Genomic DNA, 8,896 nt, shown 5'->3' with positions numbered 1-8,896 from the left:
GGTTCATCCTTCTGTGAGGTGGGGCGAGGCTTCTTCTTGGAACCAATCGGACACTCCCCCTGTTTCTTACTCCGCCCCCGGTGCCCAGGCTCGACCTCTAACCGCTCATTGGTTCCTACGGGGCCTTTGAAACACGCGCCGGAGGAGGACCCTGTTGAGTGCTGATTGGCTGGGAGGGCGCCCTCCTCCCCCCGGTTGGGAGCGGGGTGGGGCGGGGAGAGGGGCGGAGCGATATCTTCTAAAGGCCGCCACAACGCTGTGGGGATGTTGGAAAGCGGTACTTTCTCGAGGCAGGATCCGAAGTGGTACCAGGGTAGGGAATTTTGTTTGTTCTTTTAAATTATTTTTTAAGGGCATGATGGGAAGCATTGACCTGGAGCATCTTGTGAAAACACACCACATCCTGTAGACTTTATAATTGTGGTCATATCTAGTCATATAAATATTATGGGAACCGCCAAAAATCCAGAATATAAGCATACCTTATCAAACATAGTATGTTTGATATCTTATATTCCTTACCATTTCAGGATATATACAGGTTGGGATGTAGATCAACCTTCCTCTTAACAAAATATCAATGAAATAGTATGTTATGAAGAGGAGATAAAGTCTCCAGATGGTTTTAAGTGCCAGTTTCTAAGTAATTGGCTATTATCTTAAAAAAATATGTTTGATTATTCTCTCCCCCATTCTCCAGTCCCCATTTAGTTGGCCATGGGGAAGAAGGTCACCTGGAGCAATATTACCTGCTGATCTGACAAAAATATGCAGAGCTTTTAGCTCCCTGACTCATGTTGTGGAAACCAGTGGGTAGAGAGCTAATGGGAAGAATTCTTTAGCAAAGAAGATAGCACAGTTTGACTTAGAGACTGTATTAGTCAGGGTTCTCCAGAGAAAAGAACCAATAGGATATGTACATGAAGAGATTCATTTTAAGCTTGGCAAGTCAAAAGCTGATAGGGGAGACTAGGTGGGGCTGGAGACTCAGGAAAAAGTTGTAGTTGTAGTTCAAAGGCAATCTGCTCTAGAACCAGGAATACCTGATATTGCAGGTGAAGTCCAAAGGCCATCTGCTCCAAAATGCCCGCTTGCCTTTTTGTTCAGGCCTTCAATTGATTCAATCAGGACCACCCACATTATAGAGGGGAGTCTGCTTTCCTCAAAGTCCACCAACTGAAATGTTAATCTCCTCCAAAACACCCTCACAGAAACATCTAGAATACATTTTGAGCAAATATCTGGGCACCATAGCCCAGCTAAGTTTGCCATAAAATTAGCCATCAGACAGGTCCAATCATCATTGAACTTGATTCATTAATTTATTCAGAAAATATTTATGAGCATCATCTGTGTCCTAGGTACTATTCAAGGTGCAAGGAATATCTGAGTGAACTAAACAAAGTCCCTGCCTTTATGGGGCTCACATGCTGCTGGGGGAGACTGTCAGGTAGTGATATGTGCTGTGAAGAAAAATTAAAACAAGTGGAGTCTGATGAGGATGCTATTCTAGATAGAAGTCAGGGAAGGCATCTTTGAGCTGTCTCTTGAGAAACACCCAAATGAAGAGAGAGACTGAACCATTTGAATAGTTAGAGGAAGAGTTTTCAGTCTGCCTGAAGAGTAAGGAGGTGCAAAGCCCCTGGGGTGGGAATGTGCTAGGTGTGTTCAAGGAACAGCAGAGAGGCCAGTATGGGAGAAGCTGATTGAGTGAGGCTGAGAGAGGTAGGCAATGAAGCAGGGCCTTGTGGGAGGCTTAAGAGCCTCTTTTCTGAAGCATTGAGAGAGGGTCCAAGGAAAGACTGGAAAATTAATTAATTAATTTTTGGCTGCATTGGGTCTTTGTTGCTTTGCACGGGCTTCTCATTGCGGTGGCTTCTCTTGTTGCGGAGCACGGGCTCTAGGCACGCAGGCTTCAGTAGTTGTGGCAGGAGGGCTCAGTAGTTGTGGCTCGCGGGCCCTAGAGTGCAGGCTCAGTAGTTGGGGTGCAGGGGTTTAGTTGCTCTGCGGCATGTGGGATCTTCCGGACCAGGGCTTGAACCCGTGTCCCCTGCATTGGCAGGAGGATTCTTAACCACTGTGCCACCAGGGAAGTCCCCTGATTGTTTAAGTATTATCTGTGGCTACTTTTGCGTTACGGTGGTAGAGTTGAGTAGTTGCAGCAGGGACTGTATGGACTGCAAAACCTAAAATATTTACTCTCTGGTCCTTTACAGAAAAAGTTTGCCCACCCCTGTGATATAGTCTGTGAGAGAAATGTATATTTCTTCTAGTAACATGATTTTAACTCTGTTTCTTGCAAAGGAAGAATCCTGGCCTTATTATGCTAAAACATTCTCCTCTGCTTGGCTTGGTCCCTTCATTATGGGGGTCCCACATAAACTGACAAGGGCTATGGCTGAACTATCTGGTTAAATGGCATCATAGTAACCTAGTTTCTCTCTAATCCCCAAGATTCTCCCTGGAGAGGAGGAGTGGGGGCTGAAGTTCAGCCTGCCACACCTGTAGTCTTCAGTTAATTTTTTGGTGTGTGACTCACGGCTGTTAACAGAAATGTGTGTGGTCAAAACAATGTGGAGGATTTATCCAAACCATCAGAGGGAAAAGTGTTAACATATGTTCACAGACAGATGAGTATCTTTAGAAATGCTCAAAGAGAAACGAAACATGATTGCCATCAGAGGTTGTACTTGGATGTATGTTTTACAAATAGATCCATATTTTAAAAATATTTTAATATGAATGCTAATGGATTTGACATGTGTGTTAGGGAGAGAACACTGGAATCTTAGAGTTGACTGCAACTTGGAGAGATCATACCTCCCCATTCGTGACATGCCAAGTTTAAAAATTTCTCTTGTGCTGACCATCGGTTAAAGTATATAACATCTGCAGTAGGCATATGTTGTTTTCCAATTGCTTCTTCCTTTGGTGAGTTGCTCCTGTCTCATTTCATGCAGTCTTGTTGGGCATGTGACTGGGACTGATCCATAAATGTAACCTATTCCTCTGGTCACAGTTAATGGTCCAGGGAATGCATGTGACCCCAACTGGAGCATCCTTCCTTGTCTTGTGTGCTTTGGTTGCTGGTATCCTTATTTTCTTCTTTACCTTCCTAAGGTCTCTGTTTTACCCCAGAATGATGATGAGTTCTAATTTGCACTGGATAACTGGAGTAGATTGTAAAATATATTTAAAATATTATTTAAATTTAAAATGCTATTGTATTTTATAGTGGGAATGGATGTAACAACTTCGCTCATTCCACAGACTCTTCTGTCCTGTGACTTTGTCATGCTCTGTCACGAGGTGGAGTATAATACTCCTCTTAAATATGCGCTGGCCTTAGTGACTAGTTTGACTGAGAATATACCAAAGTGATCAATGATAAGCTTGATAAAATTGCATCCTCATGTATCCAGCACCCAGATGAAGTAATGGAACATTACCAGCCCCCGGAAGTCTCCTTCGTCCACTAGCCACCCCAGAGGTTAGCTCTGGTTTGATTTCTGAAACCATTGCTTAATTTTGCTTGCTTACAAGTTGTATATAAATGGTATCTTTGGTGTCCGGCTTCTGTTGCCCACTTCGTGAGATTCATTCATGCTCTTGTGTGGGGTTGTACTTGTTCATTCTCATGGCAGTATTCTGTTGTATGAATGTGCTATAATTTATTCATCTCATCTACTGTTGATAGGCACTGGGTTAGTTTCCAGGGCTGGGCTATTATGAATAGTGCTGCTAAAAATATCCTTGTCCACGTCTTTTGGTAAACATATGTACATAATGCTGTTGAGTATATACTAGGAGTGGAAGTGCATATGTTCATCCTTCGTCCGTACGGCCAGTTTTCCAGAGAGGTGGTACCAATTCACACTCCCACGGGCTGTGTTAGAATTCTAGGTCAACATTTTGCCCAACATTTAGTATTGCCTGTCTTTTTCATTTTAGCCATTCAGTGGGTGCTAATTTCAAATTGTCAAGAGACTAACACTAATCAGTTGGATATCAGAGAGAATCAGTAGATGCCATTCTTTAAGAGGTAGCAAAATTTCCGTAATTTTTAGGAATTTTTGGAAAATGTTTTTGTACTATGTTATCATGTGTAAATATTTTATGCATTATTTTATAAATGTCCATATCATTGCAGTGTCTATATTTTGAAGGTACATGCCTACTTTAGACCGTAAAACTACTGATATGAACAGAGTGGCCCTCAATTTAGGAAGCTTCCCAGATTTAGGCCTCATCAGTGAGCACCTCGCACTGTGATGGGAGAAATATTATTTAAGTTTCCCAGCTTGGGGCTAAAATTAAAGTCACAATAACCATCCTTTATGAAATAATATTTCTTTGGTTCCTAGTCTGTCTACTCTATGAAATTGCAGCCCCTGTTTATTCCTCATGCTAGTTCAGTGCACACTCATGGATGACATCCATATGCTCAGAAAGGCAAGGGCAAGGCACCCGCTGTCTTTGGCTCTCCTGCTCTCCCTTGCTTGTCGGGTCACTGCCCAAACCTGGAGCAGCAACCATGCTGACACCCGCCGAAGGTGCTGGGACCACCGCTGACCACTGACGTCCCACCCATCTGCAGTGCCAACTGCACCTTCTCTGTCGCTGCTGAAATTGCTGGCACAGGATTTTGCTAACACTTGCATCTTCCATGTCCCCTGGAGATTTTAATGAAATAGCTCTTTTTAGTTTCACTGGCTGTTTACAGCCATGGAACTTGGGTCGCAGGATGTTGGGGGTGGCCAACACTGGGCAGTACTGAGAATTGTCCCTCCCCTCTGGCTCTGTCTTGATGTCATGGAACCCAATTTGTGTACTTTGACTTTCTCTTCCTTTAGGGTGAGTTTCTTCCCAGGAAAACTCTGGCCTCTTCTGGGAAACAATCCTGACAAGATTATCTCACCCTCTGCTAGCTGTGCTCAAGTATGTCTGAGTCCCGAGTGCTTAGTCTCAAGCTGGGGTGACCTCATGTCCGGTTTAAACCTTAGTCCTGGTTTATGACTGTTGGTTGCCCTAGCGTAATTATTAACAGCTCTCTCTTTTACTTTCCAAAGTGTCCAGGGTGGGGTAGTAAATTATATGGACATTCTCTCTTCAGCCATCTTTAGGAAAGTTTTCCAGAGGTAAAACAGAATCAACAGCACATTTTAGAACAGTCAAGAAATAGAATATATAGGAAAGGGTTTTGAACCCCGAAGGCTGGGTGTGGCATTGCAGCTACGGCCTCGTTTGCTGCCCCTGCTTTTCCTCCCAGCCCCACGGCTGGCAGCCACTTGGCTCCACCTACAGCCTGGTTTCTGCTCTGGTTTTAGATGGTTTCTTCTTTTCACAGGGAGATAGAAGGAGAAAGAGTAAAAGGCTCTGATACTCAGTTGGAGGTTAATACTTGCGGTGGGGGGGCCTACCTGGCGTGGCCTGGGCCCGATTTTGCTAATCTGGCTTTTGCTGTCTTCCTGGGACAGTTTCTATTTTCGATCATATCTTAGTTCTGAATGGAGCCCTGATGATCTCTTGCCATTTCCCCTGTCCCTGGCCTGCCCTGGACCTGAATTCTGGCTCCTGACCCTCAGTCACATGGGTTCTGCTGTCCACGGCCAGCTTTCTCAACACGGCCTGTCCTACCCTGTTGCCTGCTTGCACCCCATCAGCGTCCTCTGCTCTTTGGAAGCCGTTTTGTAACCTCTGGTTGCCCTTGCATGCTGGGTTCCCACCAGGAAGGCGGGGTGCTCTAGCAGGAAGGGAGAGGGCCTTGAAGTCAAAAGACCTGGCTTCAAGTCCTAGTTCTGCAATGAGCTGTGTGACCTTGGACTAATCACCTAATCAGCTGACCTGAATTGCAATCTCCTCGTCTGTAGCATGTGGAATGGAATCGCTGCTTGAAAATGAATGAATTGACTTCTGAGCTCAGGGAGTTTCCTAGTGAGTTTGTTTGGTTATGAATCAGTTATCTGGGGCTGGAATAATCCTTGGGAAGTCAGATTTCTGAACTTGAGGAATCAAGCCTCTACAAAAAAGAAGCTGGGGAAGAGAGCCTGGAACAGTTGGCTGGATTTTCCATTGTCATGTTAGGAGAAAGTTTGGCCAGTTCCTGAAGCTGGGCTATTCACCTGTCCCAATTGCTTTCAGCCCAGAGAGGGCTTGAATCAGACAGCTTCTCACATGGGAGTGTCACTAGCCCCTTTCCCCCATCTTCTCTCATTGGTTTTGGGAAACCAGTTTGAGAAATTTGCCAGGAATGGAGAAGAGTCTTAAATTTCTGTCTTTCAGTTATACTTAGTTCATTTTCAATAGAATCTAAAATAGGGACCTCCCTGGTGGCCCAGCGGTTAGGAATCCGCCTGCCAATGCAGGGGACACGGGTTCGATCCCTGGTCTGGGAAGGTCCCACATGCCACGGAGCTACTAAGTCCGTGTGCCACAACTACTGAGCCTGCGCTCTAGAGCCCGCGAGCCACAACTACTGAACCCGTGCGCTGCAACTACTGAAGCCTGCACACCTAGAGCCCGTGCTGCGCAACAAGAGAAGCCACTGCAATGAGAAGCCCACACACCGCTGCTTGCCTCAACCAGAGAAAGCCCGCGTGCAGCAACAAAGACCCAACACAGCCAAAAATTAATAAATTTAAAAATAAAAAGAAAAAAGGATCCAAAAATAAAATAGAATCTAAAATAAGGAGAAAGAGCATTATTTTCATCACATCGAAGTGAATTCAAAATGAGTTGGAAACAGGTATGTTATAAGCATCCATATTAATGATCTAAAATATAAAACAGAAATTGGCAAGGCCAACCTGATTATAGTTCTGTTCTGCCTGGAATAGGAGATAGCAGGCGAGAAAAGTAGGATTTCAGAAAACATCTTCCTCCCATGCAGAAATCCCCAGTGTGGGACTCAGATCTGATTAAATGAGTCAGGCTTGCATTCATTACGGTATATTACAAACATTTTTCAGCATTCAGAAGTGACTGGTGTCTCTGTGGATTTGGCCAGTTCCTGACAATTATGCACTTGGATGCTAGTGTAAACCAGTGTGCCAAGCGCCTGGAATGACGATCCATGTCTGAACAACTTTCAGTCTGGGAAGGATGTTGTTCAAACACCACGCTCCTTCCCAAGATGGCCAAATCCTGGTTACAGTTTTATCCTTTAAATCTATTTATCCTGAAACCTGACCTTTCGAAAGGATATGGCCACATCCCTTGCCCCTTTCAGCTTCTGCAGCAAACACCTGGGGGACCTTGCATGTGCTTTACAGCGTCTGTCTGCAGATTTATCAAGAAGTAATTCCGTGCCTAGCGCCTTAATCGGAAAATCACATTCTGAACGTAACGTGTCAGATGGATTAGAAAACGCTAATTTGTTCAGAGACTGTTAAATCTGGAGTCCTGGCCAAATCCTGAACTGAGTCATGGCATTCTTTTTCTGAAATTTCCTTCCACTTTAATTTGTATGAGTATTAACCAACCTGTCCTCCACTGTAGCTGATTCACACTTGTTCTTTGTGCTGCAGCCCTTTATTAGGAAGAGAGGCTGTCACGTGGCATGTTCTGTATAGCAGTGGAAGCTGGTGCAAAAACTTAACACTTTTTAGGAATTTGATCTAGGACTACCTTGGCATATCTGGAGAGGACAAGAATGTGTGCTCTCTGAGGCAGGAATTTTTGTCTCAATGACTGAACAGCATCTAGACCAACATCTGGCTCGAAAGAGCCATCCAGTAAATATTTGTTGAATGAATAAATAAGTGAATAAATAATTATAAGCCCACCCTCTTCTTTTTTTAATTAATTGATTTATTTTTGGCTGTGTTGGGTCTTCGTTGCTGTGTGCAGGCTTTCTGTAGTTGCAGCGAGCGGGTGCTACTCTTAGTCGCGGTGCACGGGATTCTCACTGCGGTGGCTTCTCTTGTTGCGGAGCACGGGCTCTAGGTGCGCGGGCTCAGTAGTTGTGGCTCATGGGCTCTAGAGTGCAGGCTTAGTAGTTGTGGCGCACGGGCTTAGCTCCTCCACGGCATGTGGGATCTTCCCGGACCAGGGCTCGAACCCGTGTCCCTTGCACTGGCAGGCGGATTCTTAACCACTGTGCCACCAGGGAAGTCCACCCACCCTCTTCTTAATTGCACAGTAAATATCATCTTGTCCATTCCTTACTCTCTTCTATTTTCTCACTCTGTTTTTATTTAGTTTACGCAGAAGGCATTTAAAAGCATTTCTCTACCAAATGGGGCAAGTTGAAAGCAAATATGGCCACCTTGAAGGGGGCCTGGTGGGCACTTGTCAATCTTTTCACTCATCCCTCTTGCCTCCCTTCCTCGCCCAGCCTTCACCCCTCTCCTCTAGAAGTAGCCCTGCTTCCCGGCTCGGCACATGGCCTGGCCTTCCTTTGTCTGCACCTGTAACATTATGTGGCCACAGCAACGCTCGCCTCTTTTCCCCTAGTTTGAATCCCTTGTATGTAAGACAGACTCCTTCCCTTCTGTGGGATCTTGTAGCACCAGTTATTCCCTCTCTTCTGCCAGCTCCTCACTACTGACTTCCGCAGAGCCCATAGGAGAGCTCAGGTCCTTCCAGTGTTAAAACACACACAACACACACACACACACACCCATACCCCAAAACAAATACCCCTCCCCAGCCCCTCCAAATTTGCTCCATATCACTTTTACGCTTAGAGCCTAGTTTTTCAATAGAAAGGTCCGTATTCAGAGATTCTACCTTCTCACTTCTTTTAAATCTATTATCCTTTGCAAAATTCAGTAAGAAAAAAATGTTCTTTCAGAAGGAAAATACAAAATCAGAAAATATGTCTCTCCTTTAAGAATGGAACCAGAGGGCTTCCCCGGTGGCGCAGTGGGTGAGAGTCCGCCTGCCGATGCAGGGG

The 8,896-nt window shown here is 45.0% G+C and overlaps 1 long non-coding RNA gene across 1 annotated transcript in view; it reads left to right on the top strand.

The window, feature by feature from the left end:
* The first annotated feature begins 226 nt into the window (after positions 1-226).
* The window catches only part of LOC132596772 (uncharacterized), a 217,789-nt gene continuing 209,119 nt past the window's right edge, over positions 227-8,896 (top strand). The window contains exon 1 of the long non-coding RNA XR_009562775.1: positions 227-313. This is a non-coding gene — a long non-coding RNA (uncharacterized lncRNA). The remainder of the gene's footprint in view (positions 314-8,896) is intronic.

The sequence above is a fragment of the Globicephala melas genome, chromosome 2, assembly GCF_963455315.2.
Source record: "Globicephala melas chromosome 2, mGloMel1.2, whole genome shotgun sequence".
Taxonomy (NCBI): Eukaryota; Metazoa; Chordata; class Mammalia; order Artiodactyla; family Delphinidae; genus Globicephala; species Globicephala melas.
Note: the sequence above shows the minus strand (reverse complement) of the source record. Positions and strands in the feature narration are given on the sequence as shown.